Consider the following 22752-nt stretch of genomic DNA (forward strand, 5'->3'; position numbering starts at 1 on the left):
TTGAATACCTCAGTGTGGATTTGTGTGAAATGCCTTGACCTGGTCAAGTTCCACATGATGATACTGTTGTCATCATGCATGCCTTCAATGACCCCTGAGGACATCCATCAGATGTAACAGACATAATTTAGCATTAATGACTCACACAGGTCTGTTGCACAGCTAGAATATTACTAGTGTCCATTTAGAAGAGGTCCATGATGACATGTTGGACTACCTCACAGTTGGGGAGTGTCAGGATGTCTCTATATATGCAAGCATCAGGTGTTGCCCCACAACTCAGATGGTTGCATGATGATGTGCACCCTTCTATGGGAACAAACCCTCTGTGAATGGTGTGCTGAAGTGCAGATTCAACCATATTAGGAAGGTGTATGTCTTGAGTCATGCCATAGGTGAACTATGATGTAGTCACAGCCCAAGTGTTTCTGTGTGATAGGCCTGGATGAAGGTAAGACAGTGCATACTGCCTACTGTGAATTGGCCTAGGGTTTTGACACAGTCCCCCATGCAGCTATCATTGAGAAACCTCCCAGATTGGAATTAATCCCTACCTCACTAGATGGGTAACCAATTGGCTCACTTGACAGAACACATACTGTGAACACTGGTGAATCAACCTGTACCAGTAGAGCTGTCACAATTTGCAAGCCCCAGGAATCTGTGCTTGGCCCTTCACTGTTTGGACTCTATTTCTCAACAGTTCAGGCTAAAGTATATGGCCTTTGGCTTACCAAGTTTGCTGATTTTTACATATTAAGTCCAATCCTTGAGTCTACCAATGATGATAACAAAGTACGGGAGAAGGTAACACAGACAAATAATTGGTGACAAAGGCACATGGTCTACAAATAAATATAGAAATGTCTTTTTTTATGTTGTCTGTCTGAAAAGTGGAATTTCATGTTAATCACAGTATTGGCAACAGTCGCGGTATGCTGAAACCTAGTGATGCAAGTAATGGGAACACATGTAGATAGCAAACTGAACTTTGACCAACAAGTATCCACACTGGTAATGAAAGCCTATGTTGTGCACACTATAAGTCAAGCCTTAATATTCAGATCTTAGGATTGTATGACAGTACTGTACATGAACCTCATCAGAAAACTAATAAAGTATAATGATCTCTTTTACTTGTACCTCACCAGACACATGCAGCAGTTGGAGAAACCACAGGTCTTTCTCATAAGGAAAACACAGGGACTACAAACCATGCCATGATGTATGTGGCTAGACTAAAAGTCATGTTACTGTAATCTGCCTTGCATATGATGAGGTGACATCCACCTGGCCTCAAGGCCAGTCTCTAACCCTGCCCTAGTGCATCTCCACAAATTTGATATAACTGATTACATTAGCATTGTCTGTTGAGGAGGCAATGCTAATAACAGTGCCCTACATCATGCTGGTGTAAAATGCTCTCTGCAATATCAAGCAAGAGTGCACACACACACACATACACACACACACACACACACACACACACACACACACACACACACACACACACACACACACACACACACTTGACTGCAGTGGGAATAGAAATTAAGTACACAGACTACAGAATTCAGTACTTTACACAAGCGCCATGACAAAAGTCCAACTTGGAGTGTCTCAGACAACACTTTATAGCTAATGACATTAGCATTATCAGTTGAGGACAATATGGTAATAACATTGTCACACATGCTTGTGTAAAATGCTGTCTGTAATGTCAAGAAGAGAACACACTCACAGACACACACACACACACACACACACACACAGAGTTGACTGCAGTGAAAATAGAACCCCCTACCTATCTAAATACACAGACTACAGAACGCAGTACTTTACACAGACACCACAGCAGATGTCCAACTTGGAGTACCTCAGACAACACTTTATAGCTAATGACATCAGCGGTGTCTGTTGAGGACAATATTGTAATAACAGTGTCCCACAACCTGGTGTAAATGCTCTCTGTAATGTCAAGCAAGCGTACGCATCTGTAATGTCAAGCAAGAGTGTGCACACAGACACACACACACACACTCACACACACACACACACACACACACACACACACACACACACACACACACACACACACACTTGACTGCAGTGAGAATAGAACCCCTACCTAAGTGCAGAGACTACAAAACTCAGTACTTTATACAAGCACCATGGCACAAGTCCGATTTGTACCAGAGTGTAGGTCAACTTATAGTATATGACATCAGCAGGCCATGTGGGAGACAAGAGGTTCGGAGGACTGCATGAAATGGATTTATAGGCATGTAGGCATGTACAAGTATCAAAATACTGTCTCTCCATGGCATTGGAGCAGTAACTGTAGGATGCACATTTCTGCTCTTCTGTCTAGACACACACACACACACACACACACACACACACACACACACACACACACACACACACACACCAAATTAACTGCAGTTAGAACAGAACCTCTACCTATCTAAGTACACAGACTACAGAACACAGTACTGCACACAAGGGCCATGGCACTAGTCTGATTTTTACAAGAGTGCAGTTCAAATTCTAGTACATGATATCAGCAGGCCATGTGGGAGACAAGATGTTAGGAGGCTTGCAGAGGTTCATAGGAGGCTACTAGCCTAATGACCCTAGGGTGTTTACAAGCCTAGCTGCTTAAAAATGCAAGTATCCTTATTGAGCATAGTTAGATGGCCATTGTTAAGAGAGCAATTTTGTGAGCAGCACCAAATGGCCCTGTCCATGAGGGACATAGGTGACACCCCTGATGTGACTTTACAATCACCCAACCAGTTGTCATGGTTGCTCATCAACAGGGTCATTGAGGAACACTGCTTCACATACAGTGGGAGCCTATTACAGAGAAATGTCAAGTTATTCTTGTCCCATCAGATTTGCAGATGTTCAGCATTTCCAGTAGGGCAGAGTCTGAGACTGTTCTGTAGGCCAGGCATAGGTCACTCAGCAGCCTGCATGATACTGAGTACAGTGACAGGTCTTTTAATCTTTCCATGCATATCATGTTTGGAAGCTCTGGATTCTTCCAGTCACAAACCTCTGTGATTCTTCCAATTGTTACAGGTGTCTGGTGAGGTACAGACAGAAGTTATCGATCTGATAAATTTAGAGTATAGCAGAGCTATGACCTCCCTGGTCTTGCACGTGATGTCCATAAGTATGAGGTACGCAATGCTGAATGTGTATCTCACCCCTATGGGCACATAGTGATGAAAATGTAGATTGCTATCAACATGTGCTCCCAAGTCTCACAGAACTTGTTTGTTCTTAGAGGGGTACTATGTATATTATAATTAGCAGGGGTACTTCATTGTCAAAGGAGACAATGAGGTTTGCTTGTTTTAAAGTTCAATCTATGAGTCTGGTACCAATCATTTGTCTTTGTCAACCCCTTCTGTAAGATGTTACTATCATTGGGGGGCTCTATATGAGTGTGTCCTGTTTCCAGTCATCTGCAAACTTGGTATACCACATGCCATCTACTGTTGCCTGCACTTAAGGGAAGTAGTTTCCAAACAGTTAAGGGCCCAGCACAGATCCTTGTGGTATTCCATTGGTAAGTGAGCTAGTAGTCAAGGTGCAATCCCCAACTTTAAGAGGGTGTGTTTTGTCATTGAGCTAGATGGCTATCACTCTAGTATTGTATGGCCTAAATCCCAGATTGGTGATCTTCACTATGAGACATTAATGGGGATAGTGTCAAAGGACTTGGGTAACTCAACATAGGTGGTATTTCCTGTTATTCCTCATCCAGATCTTTGGTATATGTATCAAAGAAGTTTACAAGGTTCAATAAGCAAGATCTACTCTTGACAAAAACAGAATGGGTCGAGCCAAGTGTATTGAAGGTCACCTATGTCCCTGTGATAAGGTCCATGCTGATTCCTACCCTAGCTTTGTAGATAAGACTTTATAGACATATGGCTCAATAGTTGTAGTTTGCATGCTAGCAGAATGATGTGCATTGCATTTCACATATTTGATATTACTTTCTGTAGTGTCAGTGATATATCTGTGGAAAAAGTGCTGAGGCACCAGGGTTGCAGTGCTTGGGGGATGGCAACACATGGCTGTATTGAAAATATATGACATATTGTTAGATAGGGCCTTCAGTTTGTAATGTTTCCACATGTAATGTCATGTCATAGACAGGAAATGGACACCGAACAACAGGTTGGTGGGATGGTTGGCAAAGGGCATATGCATGCGAGATACACGTTTGCATGTAGCTAAGCAGTTCACAAACATGAGTCACAATCCTAAAGTCTGACAGTTAGTATTGAGTTTATGCAACACATCTGCTGCTTAACTGACTATGTGGTAGCACGTGTTAATTAATGCATTGATACATTCCTTTTTGTGCCAAATGATACTAGGTTTGAATCCAGGTCCAATGCTTTATATACTTTTATTTAAACATTGATAATGCAGTAACATGAATTCTTTATAGTACATGTGTAGCTGTGTGTTGGCATAGTGTGGCGGGGATAAGCTGCATTGCATGGAGGTAACCTCATTATTTTGGCACTGCTCACTGTTGCTGTGTGACGCACACCTCTGCATAAACATGGTGCACACAAACTGAAAGAATCCATTGCTTTTGCAGCAGCTTGTGTGTGTGTGTATGATTCTATTTTTTTGACCAGATTAAAGTGGTGAAAATGAGGTAGATAGGAAGTGGTGAAATAGAGAGCAAGCAGAGGAAAAACAAAGGGAAAGCAGGACAGGAATGTGCAGGTGGGATGTAAGAAAGAACAATAGCTATCTATTTCTTTAAAAGTGTAAACTGAAAATATGTACAGAATATTAACAGAATTTGGACTGTCACCTCCAGAGAGAGAGGTGACCACAATGCAATCATGTTGTATAGCCAATCAGACCAAATGAAGTGTGTCAAGAAGACGTGTGCAAAATGGAGAACTATGTATGGGATTATTTATTTATTTGTTTATTTATTTATTTATTTTGTGTGGGACAAGTGCCCATTTGTTTTTTTATTTGAAAGAGAGGGGAATACTGGGGAAAGTATGTAGGTATGTCTGGATCAGGTAAGTTGGATAGGTGAGGAAGCAATTGCAGACAGACAAGTCACATGAGAAAGGGACAGTGTTGGACACAAAAGGTTGGGGGACACAATGATTAGGATGAGGGTGGGGACAGCAAAGGCCTATGGCCATCAAGCTTGGAGACAGTGAGAATCGAGTCCTCACTCACTGGACTTTCATCATTGTCACCTTACTCCGCACATGGCTGGAGTGCTTGATGTCTCCTCCTCCTACTCCTAGTACACAAGATGAGGGACAGCAGGCTCTCCACCTGAAGTAGGTGTGCACCAATGGTGTGGCGACCACCATACGGGCCACCTCTGGCAACTCGCTGTAGGTGATGAAATCACCACTTTGGCTACTGCCCCCAGAGAGTACCTCTGGACCAGCCTCTGGGGCAGGACTACCTGAGGGTGCAGGTAGTGCAGTGGCAGCAAAGGCAAGTGCTGCCTGCCTGGCTTACAGATGTGCTTTGGTGCTGCAGCTGGTGGAGCGGAGGCAAGATGTTCCAATACATTTTGGCGACACAGGATAAAAATTTAAAAAACATAATAAATAAATAAATAAATAAAAATAACATAAAAAATTATTTTAACAATAAAACAAAATAAAATAAAAATACAGTTAAAAAGTTATGTATAAAATAAAATAAAAAAATGTTTAAAAATAAAATAAAAATAAAGAAAATAAAAAAGAGAGAGAAGAGTTGGGGTAAAAGAAAAAATAGAGATAAGATTAGTACCATTATATATGACATACAAAGTATGACTGTAGTTATAGAACTCTCTTATCTTAGGTTTTATGTGTAAGTCTATCTCCTAACAGATACACACTATACTACAGATTGCTGCAAGTAATCTTTGAAATATGCATATATTCCACATATGCATGTTCTAATTATACAGATTATAGTTTACAGTAAGGCATTTGTGCTACTGGTACAGAGGTTTAAATTTAATTTGAATATTATTGAAGAAATAACAGTATGGTATAGTTGTAAATTGTGGCATTTGAACCCACAAAATATTGGACTCCTACAACTGGTTTGTGCTATAGACTAATACATGCATACTTCCATTTACAGTCAGAATATGCATACTCAATTTGATACAACTCTATAAAATACCAAAAAAGCTATCTTTAATTTTTAATGCTACAATAACACTTCTCCTCTGCTGCATACATACCATTTGCTTCCCTCAGTCTCTCCAATCTTGCCACGTGGACCTGGACATCGAACTCCAAATCACTGACAGCTGGGAAAAAACAGAAAAGAACAGAAGACCATTACACATGCCAGTTTTGCCTATATTCAGCTCTCTAAGTCTTACAAGTACTCTCTTTAGTTGTTACTCACACAGATGTAGGATGTCCTGAGTCCTAAATTCCTCCACCCAATGGTCAAGAGTATCCCTCTTCCTCCTCTATGGTCATTAAAATAATGCCTACATTGCTCTCCATTGCACAGGATACCAGTGGCACTAGATACAGGCTGGGCTAAAGTATCCCAAACATCAGACTTGTATTGGGAGCCAGAATAGTCCCCTGCAGAAGCCTTTGGCTGTGGTGCTTTACTAGGAGTCCAGTAAATATCCTGGACTCCTGGACACCCCACCTCTGTACACTAAACCTGGCACCTTCCCTCTAAAGCCAGCCATGTCTATCTACCAGCTGATCTAGTGGAATGGAGACTGATACTTTCCTGCCAATTCCACTTCTCACATTTACTCTAGTGTGCACAACACACAATGCATTTGTGCGATGGTAAGTGGAAAGCAGGAGTGCCAAGCAGTAAGGAATGAGAAAAATGATTTTTACACTGTGAGATTCAAACCTAGGCAAAAGGGACAACACATTAATTTCCAGTTTTGATTTTCCATCCTTGCCACAGAAGAAGTGCTACACAGACATAGTCAGGCATCATACATAAATGCAGGTGACATTACGGGCTGTTTCACATGTATGTGTGCAACCTGACAAGGTTATTGGATATAGAGACAGTTGTGTATGTGCCTTAGGCAAATGTGAAGGCCATGCAAGTCCAAATAGCAGAATTATATTTACAGAAATATAGTACACAGAATACCTTTAGTCATACATCTGATAATAAATCTGAGGATACATACATATATACATACATGCATACATAAATAAATAAATTAATTAATAAATAAATAAAGAACACAGTAATATTGTTTCATCCCTCATACATATAATTAATATTGGCTCCAATATCTAAAGTGTTATAACTGAGGGTGAATATAATGGGAAATGGAACAACTGCAAAAGTGTATGGCATATTCTGTATTAGAATCCAGGACCATGTGCCTGGCAGTCCTACACTTACACAGGTTGCTAAAAAGACAGTTGAAATAACACTTGCTCATGTTTTGGTTCGTTGTTATAAACTGCAATGTCACAGCAGTAAAATAAAGGTTGCACACCCTGTACGATCTATACTCTAACCATATACTTACATCTGCTGCCACAGGTCTAGTTACATGACATTCCCTAATTTACTAATCATTCTTAAGGCCTTTCTCTTAACCACCATGCAACACAGCTTAGCAGGTCTGCATGGTGCCCAATAAATGTAATTGGATGTATCCGGTTTCAGTTTTTGGCTGTCTGGGTTATGTTTGCTTCCTTGGTGGTCCAGTTGTCCATTTTGCACATTGCCATGCTTTGCACAAATGAGATAAACACAGCCAAAACTGCCTTTCATTTCCTCAGTTCCTGTGATTGCACTAAGCACCACATATTGCAAACATTGGCTAAAAATAATAAAAAAATAATGAAAGAATTACAGAGAAAAAAATTAATTTGCCAAAAATGCATGGGAGGTTGGATGTTAAACAGAACTTATGAATTGTGTGCTGCTTACTTGCATTTTCAACCTTGACAAAAGTGCATCTAACATTGAAGTCTAACCTGACACATCCACAAGGAAATATCCACATATTACATATTACATACATAGGGAAGTTGTGTTTAAATTCTCCCAACCTGTAATAATTCATGATTGCAATCCATTAAAAACAAACAGTGACATCTTCTACACAGAGCAAAAAAAAAATATTTGGGATTTAGCAATGCTAATGAGTTCACACCTGATCTGCATCTTCACCATGCTGACAGCCCTGAATCTATACCAGAAGGCAAGCATGTAACCAAGGAAACTGAAGGTGAGCAGAATTGTTTATGTTGTGAACACAGAAGAGAGTCTATTACTTTGGGATATATCCAAACAAAGGATTACTGATGTTGAGAATACATGCCTGCATTTTATCAGCTACCTACTGCATATGCTTATATGCAGTTATGAATACTATGTTTAATAGTTTTATATATATATATATATATATATATATATATATATATATATATATATATTTTTTTTTTTTTTTTTGATTAGCACAGCCTTGTACATTTTTATCTGTATGCATTAGTTAGAAGTGTACTAATGGTATGGGCAAGTTTGTCAGGGCATTTCATGGGTATATATGATTGGCAATACCTTCACATGGAATATTCTGTATTAAATCTGTAGACATGTTTCAGGACAGGTCATTTGAGATCAAATTTAGCATTTCAAAAGATGCTTTGTTAGCCAAATGTGTCATTTGCCTGTTAATTTGGGGTGGGGGAGCAAAGGTACATTTCTGTTATGGCACACACAAGGATATGTTGCTATTATTACTCTCCTTTTTTGCATCCAGCCAACACATCTAAGTCAAATATGTCTCTGCTGTCACATATTAAGGTCAGTTCTGTACAAATCTCCCACCTTTTACCTGCTCACAGTACCAAGTAATGAAATACAAGCATATGTCATTCATTCGCATTATTAGACAATACACTCCAGGTTGAAGACTTACCTTGTAAATGCAACAGTTGCAACATTTTTAGTTCAGGGCTGACTCTGTCGGATGCAAGCAGTACACAGCCAGTACATGAGGAGGTAAAGGTTGTGAGAGTTGCCTGGCATCAATGTTAGTATATGCATTTGCATAGGAGAAAGGTATTAGGCCCCCAGGTGGTGAGTGAGTGTGCTATGTATTGTCTCTTAACTAATGTATAGGCATATTGAGCACACCTACATCTACCTACACCCACAGCAGATTGTGGTTCCCCTCTGACTTCTCATCTGCCTGTGGCTGCAGTGACCTTAGGATTGGTAGAGTGATGTGTGCCCCTTCCCCTTACTGATCCTGCTGAAGCTGTTTTCTCAGGATGATGTTGTGTAGCATGGCACATACTGTGAAAGTTCAGTACATATCCATAGAGTGTAATGCAGGGGTCCCAAACATATATCTAGGCACTGGAACTGTGACTTCAGTAGCCCAGACACATGCTCTGTGATGTTTCTGATTTCAGCGTATGCCTCATTATGGTGTTCTTCGGTGGGTGTGCATTTCTGATGGGTGTCATCAACCGTGGTTCATTCAGGGAAGAGTTGAGATAGGCACTGGGTGGCAGTGAAGAGTTACTGAATAGCTGGGTAACTGCAACAGAACTGGTAAGGGAGACAGCTAGAAAGGTACTTGGTGTGACATATGGACAGAGGAAAGAGGACAAGGAGATCTGGTGTTGGAATGAGGAAGTACAGGAGAGTATACAGATAAAGAGGTTGGCAAAGAAGAAGTGGGATAGTCAGAGAGATGAAGAAAGTAGACAGGAGTATAAGGAGATGAGGTGTATGGCAAAGACAGAGGTGGCAAAGGCTAAGGATAAGGTGTATGCAGAGTTGTATTGAAAAGTTGGACTAAGGAGGGAGAAAAGGACCTGCACTGATTGGCTAGACAGAGGGACCGAGCTAGGAAAGATGTGTAGCAGGTAAGGGTGATAAAGGATAATGAGGGAAACATACTTCCAAGTGAGGAGAGTGTGTTGAGCAGTTGGAAAGAGTACTTTGAGGGGCTGATGAATGAAGAGAATGACAGAAAAAGAAGGTTGGATGATGTGGGGATAGTGATTCAGGAAGTGCAATGGATTAGCAAGGAGGAAATAAGGACATCTATGAAGAGGATGAAGAATGGAAAGGCTGTTGGTCCAGATGACATACCTGTGGAAGCATGGACATTTTTAGGTGAGATGGAAGTTGAGTTTTTAACCACATTGTTTGATGAAATCTTGGAAAGTGAGAGGATGCCTGAGGAGTGGAGAAGTGTTTTGGTACCGATTTTTAAGAATAAGGGTGATGTGCAGAGCTGCAGTAACTACAGAGGGATAAAATTGATTAGTCACAGCATGAAGTTATGAGAAAGACTAGTGAAAGCTAGGTGAATAAGGGAGATGATGATTAGTGAGCATCAATATGGTTTCATGCCGGGAAAGAGCACCACAGATGCGATGTTTGCTCTCAGAGTTTTGATGTAGAAGTATAGAGAAGGTCAGAATGAGTTGCATTGTGTCTTTGTAGACTTGGAGAAAGCATATGACAAGGTGCCTTGAGAGGACTTGTGGTATTGTATGACAAAGTCAGGAGTGCCAGAGAAGTATGAGTGGTACAGGATATGTACAAAAGTAGTGTGACAGTGGTGACATCTGTGGTAGGAGTGATGGTGCATTTAAGGTGGCGGTGGGATTACATCAAGGATCAGCTCTGAGCCCTTTCTTATTTGCAGTGGTGATGGACAGGTTGACAGACAAGATCAGACAGGAGTCCCTGTGGACTATGATATTGGCAAATAACATTGTGATCTGTAGTGAGAGTAGGGAATAGGTTGTGGAGACCCTAGATAGGTGGAGATATGCTCTAGAGAGGAGAGCAATGAAGGTCAGCAGGACTAAGACAGAATATATGTGTGTGAATGAGAGAGGGAATAGAGGAATGGTGAGGATGCAGGGAGTAGAGTTGGTGAAGGTGGATGAGTTTAAATACTTGGGATCAACAGTTCAGAGTAATGGTGAGTGTGGAAGAGAGGTGAAGAAGAGAGTACAGGCAGGGTGCAGTGGGTGGAGAAGAGTGTTATGAGTGATTTGTGACAGACGGGTACCAGTAAGAGTGAAAGGGAAGGTCTACAAGAGGGAAGTGAGAGCCGCTAAGTTACATGGGTTGGAGATGGTGGCATTGACAAAAAGGCAGAAGTGAGAGCTGGAGGTAGCAGAGCTAAAGATGTTAAGATTTGCATTGGGTGTGACAAGAATAGACAGGATTAGGAATCAGTATATTAGAGGGTCAGCTCACACTGGATGGTTTGGACACAAAGCCAGACAGGCGAGATTGCATTGGTTTGGACATGTGCTGAGGAGAGTATATTGGGAAAAGGATGCTAAGGGTGGAGCTGCCAGTTAAGAGGAAAAGAGGAAGGCCAAAGATAAGGTTTATGGATGTGGTGATAGAGGACATGCAGGTGGTTGGTGTGACAGACCAAGATGCAGAAGACAGGAAGAAATGGAAACAGATGATTCACTGTGGTGACCCCTAACTGGAACAGCCAAAAGAAGAAGAAGTCATCAGCCATGGTTCTAGTGCATAACCTGCATCCCCCAGTAAATGACCCTAAGGGATATCCCCCCTAGTGAACATCTGGTACAGTTGTAAACACATTTCAGTTTCAGATTTCACAACCCTCACGAGATCCTTAACAATAAAAATGGAAAATTCTTCATGCTACTAACTTTAACTTTGTATGACAAATATAAGTCAAAGGTACAATTACCAACTCAACATCACAAATTCAGATATACTAAGCACTGTCAGCTATATACCCTGAACATCAGACACAAAGCTTATATATCACTGAATCCAAAAGATAGAAAACAGGGATATTGCACAGTTATCATCACTTGCACAGGGTGTTTTGTGTGTGTGTGTGTGTGGGGGGGGGGGGTGCAGGAAGCCTAAGCTGACACAAAAGATCAGTGAGTGTGTGTAAATAAGAAAAAGAAGCAGGCATACATTCAGATAAAGTAACAAATGGGCAGTGAGACAAAATGAGTTTTAAGCTTCATGGCTGAATCATGCAACTGTTATGTGTGTGTCTGTATGAGTCCTCCAGGTGTAATTGGTGTGTGAGTGTCTGCTTGAACACAGCCAAGCTCCGCACTAGCTCTATGTCTTGTATGTTGGACAGGTTTGACCCATGCATGGTAGAGGTGGCAGTTCACTGTTGCCGTACCCAACCACAAGAAGGACTTGCACTGGCACGTCCACACCCATGGTCAGATGCACTGCTGCTACCTGAACGTGACTGATGTCTGCTGGATGAACTCCCATCGCAAGGACACCAGGACCATGACCCCATGGCCTGCTATGTCTAGGGTGGACAGCCCAACCACTGATGGAGTAGTGGAAGTACTGCCACTATGGGAACGTGATCGGGTACGGTCATGTTAGCTAACAGCAGATGATGTGGCTAACCTACACCCACAAGGATGCTGTTCCCCTTCCAGCAGACCTGCATCATAGACACCGCCCTTTCCAGTGTGTCATTCATTTGATCCATTGAATCAGCAACATGGTGGAGGCAGTCACACATGTCAGCCTGTGCCACATCTGCAAACTGAAACATTTTTCTGGAGGACCTATGGGAGCATGTCTGTGCCTCCATGACAGCCCTAAACATATGTTGAGTGGCATGGGAAGAGACACCTGAATCAGGTGGAAGATGGACAGTAGACCTCCTCCAAGCACCCCTAACAACCCTCCTGCATGGCACCTCATCCACAGTTTGGCTACATCCAGAGTCAACAGGCACTGAAGCCATGGTAATAACACTTCTTTGATCAATTGCCTCACCCTCCACCTGTCCAATATCTGGGAAATCACTGGAATGGGTAGGTGTAGGCCTACTGGCTGTTTCTGAAGGAATTTCAGGGGATGGCTGTATGTCAACCTCAGTAGCAGATTCAACCTCTGCACCTCCCAATTGTGCCTCTCTTTGGTCACCATCATCATAAGAGTTTGCAGATATTTGGACATTATGTGGTAGAAGTCCCATACTTCCACTGCCAGGACCACCTGTGATAATAAGCAACAAACAAAAAATAGTACCTATACTACTATAGTACAATATATGCTAACAAAATAACAGTGGTGCCATTATTAGATAGCACAGCATCACACACACAACAGTTCTGACATCAACACCACACACTAAAATATTTCTTTGAACTGCTCATTAGTACTGACATAAAAATATTTGTTTTACCTTGTTCAGATCATGGTGTGCTCTCTAGTCCAGATAGTCCTGAAAGAAGTTAAGCAAAAGGTAAGAACAACATCAGCACAATTCAGAGTAACATGGAGAGTAAAACATTTTTGCCCTTTATATGTCCATTAACTATACTTTTAACAAGAATTTGGATGACAAGCCCAACTTTCAACAATAATTTGGATGACAAACCCAACCTAAACCCCATGTGTAATCTTTCATAATGTGTTGGTAACTGTAGAAATCTTCAACCCCCCAACCAATTTCTTGTTAAGCAGAACTAACATATTGATGTAAATATTCTACAGTATTTACTAATTGAGACACAAAAGTCTACCTGGAAGCTCCTCCTGGGACATACTTGCTGTCCCTGAAAGAGTAGCACCAATGTCAAGGATGTGCTGTTCTGCACTTTCTTGGGAGCTGTCTAGATCCCTGACACTGGACAGGAACTCTTCAATTGCTGTTAGTGGTGGCTCTGTAGCAGACCCCCCCCCACAGTACCCAGCCAATCAAGGGTCACTGAAGCTGCTCTCCTACATGCAGATAAGATCATATCAATGACCCTATCGTGCACCTGATCATATAGCCTGTTGTGTCTACCTACTGCATTGATATCTGGAACTATCTGCTGCCAAATTTGCATATCTCCATGTCCCCTCTCAAGCAGAAAGGCATGTCACCTAAAAGCTTCCACAATGACCTGACTTTCAGGGTCACTGAAGGGTGGTTTTGGGGATTGAAATGTCTGGGTGCCATAGTCCTAGGTGTCCTAAAACACAACTGAAGGATAATAGACATAAGTATCACATAACTGCAAAATAACTGTTCCCAGATAAAAGAGAAAAGGTAATATTTCAGTATTACCCACTGGAGAAACATAAAAAAGTCTAGAGATTTGAAATATGAACAACAGGATTAACACCAAAAAAGGGAGAGTGCATTTTGTTTTAGAGAAACTGTGCTAAATACCCTTATGACTTTCTCATCTATAGTATGAAAAAAACATGATACACTAGATATGCTCTGGCGGGTCTATATTAGAACATTGAAGTTTCAAAACTTCGAATGTTCTAATATTGACCCCTATCCAGTGAAAGCTGAAAATATCAAAGCAACAGAAAACCAAATTTTTTCCTAGGGAAAGAATTTGGTTGTCCATTTCTGTTGCTTCGGTATTTTCAGCGCTGTGGTGGAAAGTTACGGGTCGGGTTCAGGTAAGTGTGCAATTGAGTGCAGGTTAAGTTAGTTAGGGTTAGGGTGCGGGTTAGGTATGTGTGCGATTGTGTGGATGTGAGGGTTAGGGCAGGGTAGGTGAGTTAGGGTTAGGGCACGGGTGAGGTAAGTGTCCGATAGTGATGGACCTTAGGGTTAGGGTTTGGGTTAAAGTAAGTGGATAGTTAGTGGTGTGTATATAGTTTAGTGTAGGGTTAGGTGTAAGATTTTAGGTGCATGTGTGTGGTTTGCTGTTCGTTTGGTGTGCTTGTGTTGTGTGTATGTCTTTTGGAACAGCAAATTTTTTCCCTAGGGAAAAAAATTCACTGTTCTGTATGATCAATGTTTTCAGCTTTCGCTGAATAGGGGTCGATATTAGAACATTCAAAGTTTTGAAACCTCGATGTTCTAATATAGACCCACAACAACAACATATCCTTGTTTGTGCCATAGCAGAAATGCATCTTTGCTTCCCCACATCCAAAAAAACAGGCAAATGAGATATCTTGCTAGCAAACTATCATTGAAATGCTAAAAGTGCTACCAAATGAAATGTCCCTGAAACATATCTACAAATTTTACACAGAACATTTCATTTTAAGATATTGCCAATCATGTATATCTGTGAAATGCCAATACCATCAGTACACTTCTAACTAATGCATGCAGATAAAAGTGTAGTATTTGCTAATTAAAATATATATATATATATATAAATATTTGAACAGACTTTTCTTAATGACATTTCACTATATGCAGTATATCATTGAAAAATGCAAGCCTACCTTCTCAAGTTTAGTAATCTTCTGTGCAGAAATATCTCAAAGTAATAGCCTCTTTTCTGTGTTCTCCACATAAACACGACTCCTCACCTTCATGTTCCCTAGCTATATAGTTTCCTTTTTATGATGTAGATGCAGGGCTGTCAGCATAGTGAATATGCAGATCAGGTGTGAACTCATTAGAATAGCTGAATCCCAAATACTTGCCTCCATGTATCAGATGTATGCATAGTTCAGGCACTCCCTCAATGTTTGTTGCTAATGGATTGCAACTGTAGATGATTACTGGTAGGGAGAAGGAAGACACAATAGCAATGTAGACTGCCCTACATCCAGTGGATGTGTTAGGTTAGACTTACAAACTGTTAGAAGTAATTTTGTCAAGGTTGGAAATGTAAGTAAGGAGCAGGTTCTGTTCATTATATCCAACCTCCCCTTTATTCATTGGCAACCGTATATTATATTATTGACATTTAATATCCTCACATATTTTAAGGACAATTATATAGAATGGCTTATATATTACATGACTGAGATTACTGGTCAGGTAAGACAAGAATGAGCAGCTGCTTCAAATGGGTATGTGTGGCAAAAAGGAATAAGACACCCTTACTATGTTCTGAAGGCTCATTGGAGTGATAGTTCAAATTCTGACCTATGTACAAATATTTCATGTGTACTAACATTTTGTAAAGTCATACATTGCTTTTCCTCAGTTTTATTTATTTATTTATTGGCCACTGTTTTCACATTGCTCGGCTTAGGGCAAACAAGGGAAATGGAAAAAAATGATTATCAGATTTCTCTGTGCTTATCTTGTTTGCACAAAGCTTTGCAGTGCACAAACCTGGACTAGTGGCCCACCCAGGAAGCAGGCAGACAGGACACCTGCAGAACACCTGCAGACAGGACTCAGGCAACCAATAATTCAAAACAGATACATTCAATTAATTCTGCAAACACGCTAAATGGCATTCCATGGCGGTTAACACAGAGAACTTAAGAATAAGTAGGAAATCATGGAAATGTCATGTAACCAGACCTGTGGCAGCAAGTGTAAGTGTAGGGCTGGAGTACAGATGGTTGTGGGTTCTAGTACAGGGTGTGTAACCTATTTTTACTGTTGTGACACTACAGTTTATAGCAATGAACTGAAAATTAGACAAGTGTTATTTCCACATTCTGGTGGCAACAGGTGTAAGTGTATGACTGTTATACAGCTAATCCTAGGTTCTAATATAGGATATTTCGTAGATTTTTGCTCTTGTTCCACTTTGCATTATATTTACTCTCACTTATAACACTTTAAATAGTGGAGCTGGTATGAATTATACGTACGAGGTATAAGACACCCTTATTGTGTTTTCAGATATATGACGGAGGGTACAGTGTTTGCTATAGGCATGTGAGTATAATTCTGCTATCTTGACTTGCATGGCCTTAAGAATTACATAACACGCATACACAACTGGAACTATGTACAAGAACCCTGTCAGGTCACACATATACATGTGTAACACCTCAAACTGTCACTTATATTTATGAATGATTCCTGGTAATGTCTGAGTAGCACTTCCTCTGTGGCAAAGATGGAAAATCAATACTGTGGAAGAAAACGTTTAGCCCCTATGCCTAGGTTTGATTCCCACAATGTAAGAATCAATTTTAGTAGTATATAAAAGCAAAATCAAATGTGTTAGGTCATGACATTGATGCCCTCAATGCATGTCTGCTAACTTAACTCACCTAACAGTTACCTCCCAATTTCCAATATATATTTCCAAGCTACATCACAAGACACCCCTCCAACTAAGGCCAAGTGTAAGATGAACCTTCTAATTTCAAGTATTTATTTCATCCCTGCTTGGCACTGCTGTGCTCTGCTTAACATTGAGCAGACAGGGTTGACATTGTCGGTTGGGTTTGATCACCACCAGTAAACATGATCACTGAAACTGGTGGGAAACCATCATTTGCCATTGCTCAACTTCAGATATTAGACATGTCTAGCATTAGAGGGGACGTTGCCCAGTTTAGGGCACAGATGTGGGGTATCCAGGAGTCTAAGATATTTATTGAACTCCTGGTAAAGCACCACAGTCAAAGCTTCTTTGGCGGAACTATTCTGGCTCCCAGTACAGTCTGAGGCATGGAATAGTTTAGCTCTGGCTGTATCCAGTGCTACTGAAATCCCATGCACTAGATAGCAGTGTAAATAACCTACACAGGCATAAAAGTGCTACCCTCAACCACTTGTGGAAAGAATTTAAGACTGCAGACATCCCACAGCTGTGCAAGTATGATCATAAGAGAGTACTTGCAATAGTTAGAAAGCTAAATATGGGAAATACTAGTATGCATAATAATCTTCTGTTCTTTACTGTTCTTTCCACAGCTAATGCTGAATGTGAATTCAATATACAGGCTCATGTTGCTCAAATGGAGACACTGAAGGAAGCTAGTATTATGTATGCAGGACAAGAGAAATGTTATTGTAGCTTTAAAAGTTAAAGTTACGTTTTTGTTTATTTATACAGTTATAGCAAATTGAGCATGCATATCCTAATTGTAAAAGCAAGCATGCTTGCATTACTATGTAGCAAAAAATAACTTTACGAGTCAAATATTACACTGTAGTCAGAGGCTGTGGTTTCAAATACCCCAAATGACAACTACACAGAACTGCATTTCTTTGATAATATTTACATTAAATTAAACTCTATACAAGTAGCACAAATGCCCTGCTGTTAACTGTAATCTGTATAATTGGAACACACATATGTGCAATATATGCAATGTCAATGATTACTGTCAGCAATCTGTAGTAATAGTGTGTATTTGTTAGGATGTATACTTACATTTCATACTTCAGATAAAATAATTGTATAATTGTGTTAATACATTGTAGGTCACATATGAGGGTACTAATTTAATCTCTTTTTTTCTCTCATTCCAACCTTTATCTCTCTTTTTTATTTTCTATTATGTGTCTTCAAAATGTTTCCATCATCTGCCGCTGTGTCCTAAATGCTCCATAGCACAGCAAGGTAGACCAGCCCCAGTGGATCAGCCTGCCCCTGCTCCACCAGCTCCAACACCGATGCCCAGCATGTCTGGGAGCCAACCTGGCAGCACTGCTTCTGCTGCCCTGCACTACTTGCACCATCAGGTAGTACTGCTTGGTAGCTGGTGCAGTGGTATCCTCCAGGAGCAGTGGCAGAGGTAAGGATTTCATCACCCACTAGGAGATGTCAGGGTTGATGCATAGGCACTGCATCATTGGTATTCACCTATGCTGGATGGAGATGCTACTCTCCCTCATCATCCAGAGAAGGAGAAGATGTCAAGCACTCCAGCCACCAGTGGAGTAAGGGGACAGTGATGACAGTCCAGTAGGTGAGGACACAAATCTCACTGTCTCCATGTTTGACAGGCATGCAGCTGGGTTGTCCCCTCCCTCACCTCAACCATGGTGTTCCCCAACCTTTTGTGTCCTGTCTCTTGTCTTGTTTGTCTTGTTTGTTTGCATTTGCTTCCACACCTACCCAACTTCCCTGACCCAGACATACCTACATCCCCTTACCCATCATTCCTTTCTTACTGAATTAAAAAAAAATTGGGCACCTGTGCCACAAAAAAAAAAATATTGTCCCTTATGTAGTTCTCCATTTCACACGCATGTCTTCTTGACACACTTGATTCAGTCCAATTGATTATACAAGGTTATACAACATGATTACATGGTTGTCACCCCTCTCTCTGGAGGTGACAATCCAAATTTAGCTAATATTCTGCATATATCATCAGTTTTTACTTTTGAAGAAATGGATAGTTATGGTTCTTTCCTACCTCCATCCTGCAAATTCCTGTATTGCTTTCATTTTGCTCTTCCTCCTGCCTGCTCCCCATTTCACTACTTTCTATCTACCCCATTTTAATACCTATAATCTAGTCAAAAATAGGAATACACACAACACACATAAGTACCAGAAAAAGCAATGGATCCCTTCACTTTTTGGCCTCTGTGTTTCTGCAGAGTTTGGCATTGTCTACTAATGCCAAGTGCTGGTGATCAGGTCTATAATTCTGCAGTTACCTCTGTGCAGTGTCAGTTAACTCTGCTGTGCTAGATCAACACACAGTAACACATGCTGAATGTACTATAAAGAATAATATGTCATTGCATTATTAATGCTTATTTAAAACTATTAGATACACCTGTATTCAAACCCAGCATAATCTGGGATCAAAAAGAAATGTGTCAATGCATTTACACCTGTTGCACACTAAGCATCAGGTGTGTTTTATACACTCATTACTAACTGTCAGATTGTCAGCAATGTGGCTCATGTTTACCCATTGCTTAACTACACACAAATAGGGAAAATAATGGGACTGTGTATCTCGGGTCCCCTTAACTTGATTGACACGCCAAAACACCGACGCTCAGAAGACTGACTCCAGAAGACCGAAGAGACAGATGATCGACAAGGTGAAATCCCGACAGCCGAAACACCGACATGGGCAACGTGTGAGCACGACTCGGTAAGTGTGTGATAGTGAGGGATTTAGCATTAGGGAGCGGACAGGTAAGTGTGAGATAGTGAGGGATTTAGAGTTAGGGTGCGGGAAAGGTGAGTGTGTGGTAGTGTCGGACTTAGGGTGCGGGTAAGGTAAGTGTGCGATAGTGACGGAGTTTAGGTTTAAAGGTGGGTTAAGTGAGTTAGGGTTAGGGTGCGGGTAGGGTAAGTGTGCAGTAGTGTTGGACCTTAGGGTTAGGGTTTGGGTTATGGTTAGTGTATGTATAGTTGTGTGTAATGTGTAGTTTACGTTTTGTGTGTCGGTGTTTTGGGTGTCGGTGTTATGGTGTTCGGTTTTGTGAGTTGTCGGTTTTGTGCGTTTTCGGTCTTTTGGTGTCGGTGTTTTGGGTGTCGGCTTTGTGGCATGTCAGTGTTGTGATAGGGATCCGTATCTCACATGGGCAACCACTTTTCACTATGCAAAGTCAAATTTACCATGTATTAGTGCTGTTTACTGTCCATTTTACTCTTTATGCTATGAAACTACATGTGGAAACTTAACAAATGGAACAATATGTCACATATTTACAATACAGCCATGTGTAGCCTTTCCATCATGCACTGCAATCTTGTGTCTCCAGTACTTTTTCACAAATATATCAACTATACTACATAAATTAATATCAAATGTTGTATGATATGCGATGCACATCAATCTGGTAACACGGAGAACTGGAACTGTCTTCACAGTTGAACATGCCTACACATCCATCAACTGACCATGGGAACTATTGACCCATAAGCCTAACTAGCCTTACTTGCAAGGCTATGGAAAGATTTATCATGGACCTTATCCACAAGGACATAGGTGATCTTCCAGTCTACCTCCACCAGTAGACCAGTTACCAGTGGAGTACCACAAGGATCTGTGCTTTGCCCTCTACTATTTGGAGACTATTGATCTGAAGTCCAGGCAAAGGTAGATGGCCTGTGGCTTACCAAGTTTACAGAGTACTGTCAAATGTGCTCAATCATATAGAGTCTCCCATCATATTACAGAAAGGCCTGACACAGACAAAAAATTGGTGGCAACTCATAGACTGAAACTTAATGTAAGAAAATACCTCATTGTCCCCTTGGGCAAAAAGAGTAGCCCTGATAATTATGTTATACATAGCACCCGTCTAAGCTCAAACTCAGTGGTGTGAGACTTGGGAACACAGTTTGATATCAATCTAAACTGCAATCACTATGTGTCCATAGTGGTAAGACACACATTCTACATTGCCCACTTCATAACTAAGGGAATTGTATCAAAGACAAGGAAGATCATAGCTCCTACTCGACCCTTATCAGACCACAAATCCGGTACAATGCTTCCTTCTCTATGTCCCTCACTAGACACCTGCAGCAACTGGAGAAACCACAGATGTTTCTGACCAAGAGAATCCAGGGCCTCCAAAACATGACATACATGGAAAGACTGAAAGCCCCGTACTTGGTATCATTCAGGCTGCTGATAGGCGACCTGCGTTTGGCCTTCACAGCAGTCTTGGTCCCTGTCCTAATGTAAATGCTGGACATCTGCAAATCAAATGGGACATGAATCACTTGCTCCAGGGATCTCAACCTAGCCTGTGACCTAAACAGAACATGCTGGAGAGACAGATATATCTCCCAGCGATTGACGCTCCTCTGTATTAGACTCCCACTGCATGTGAAACAGTACTCCTCAATGACCATATTCAAGTGCAAATTTGACAACTGGATAGATGATTATGACTTCACCCCAGGGATGTCACCTATGTCCTTCATGGACAGGGCCATTTGGTGCTGATCACAAAATCACTCTGCTAACAACGAACATCTAACTATACTCAATAAAGGTACTTGGATTTTTACATGGCTAGGCTTGTAAAGGCCCTAGGGCCATTAGCCTAGTAACCTCCTAGGAACCTATGAGGCTGTGAACCTATGCAGGCCTCCCATTATCTTCTCTACTACATCCACTGCTGATGTCATGCACTATAAGTTGACCTGCAGCCTTGCAAAAATCAGACTTGTGCCATGGCACGTGTAAATTACTGTGTTCTGTAGTCTGTGTACTTGGGTAGGTAGGGGTTCTGTTCTCACTGCTGTCAAGTGTGTATACCCAGTGAGAAGAGCAGAAGTATATGTCCTACAGTTAATGCTCTAATCCCAATGATTGACAGTATTTTGATACTTGCACATTCCTACACATCCATTTCATGCAGGCCTCCCAACATCTTCTCTCCTACATCCAGTGCAGATGTTATGCACTATAAATTGGCCAAAAGGACAAAATAAAGGCACATTTGTGCATGTATTTGTAGACCATGTGGCTTTGTCACCAATCATTTATTTGTGTTAGCTCCTCCTGTAGTATGCTATCATCATTTCTATAATCAATGATTGCAGCCAATATGGAAGAATCAGCAAACTTGGAAAGCCATAGGCCATATAATTTAGCCTGAACTGTTGGGAAATAAATTCCAAACAGTAAAGGGCCAAGCACAGATCACTGGGGTACGCCGGTGGTGACAGATCTACTGGTAGAGTTTGATTTACCAACTTTCACAGTATGTGTTCTGCCGGTGAGCCAGTTGGTTACCCATCTAGTGATGTAAGGGTTACTCCCCAGTTGGGAGAGTTTCTCAATGATATCTGAGTGGGGGATTGTGTCAAAACCTGTTTATTGCACAATTATTGCCTTTTTAAGGTTTTACTCTGACTTTTTTATTTAACTATATAAATGTTTCAGTTAATAAAATTGCCAGATAAATCTCTGTTCTTATGGAAAGTATGGAATTGCTACATTTTATGTCTACACTTGAATAATTTATTCCAGGAATATTCCTTCTTATTCTTGTGAAGTTTGAGTGAGACAGTAGTTCTGCACAGACACTTATCTGTGTTTTTAGGGCAAGTAGGGAATTGCTACATTTTATGTCTACACTTGAATAATTTATTCCGGGAATATTCCTTC

Source organism: Protopterus annectens, chromosome 1.part2, assembly GCF_019279795.1.
Source record: "Protopterus annectens isolate FY-2018-M chromosome 1.part2, PAN1.0, whole genome shotgun sequence".
NCBI lineage: Eukaryota > Metazoa > Chordata > Ceratodontiformes > Protopteridae > Protopterus > Protopterus annectens.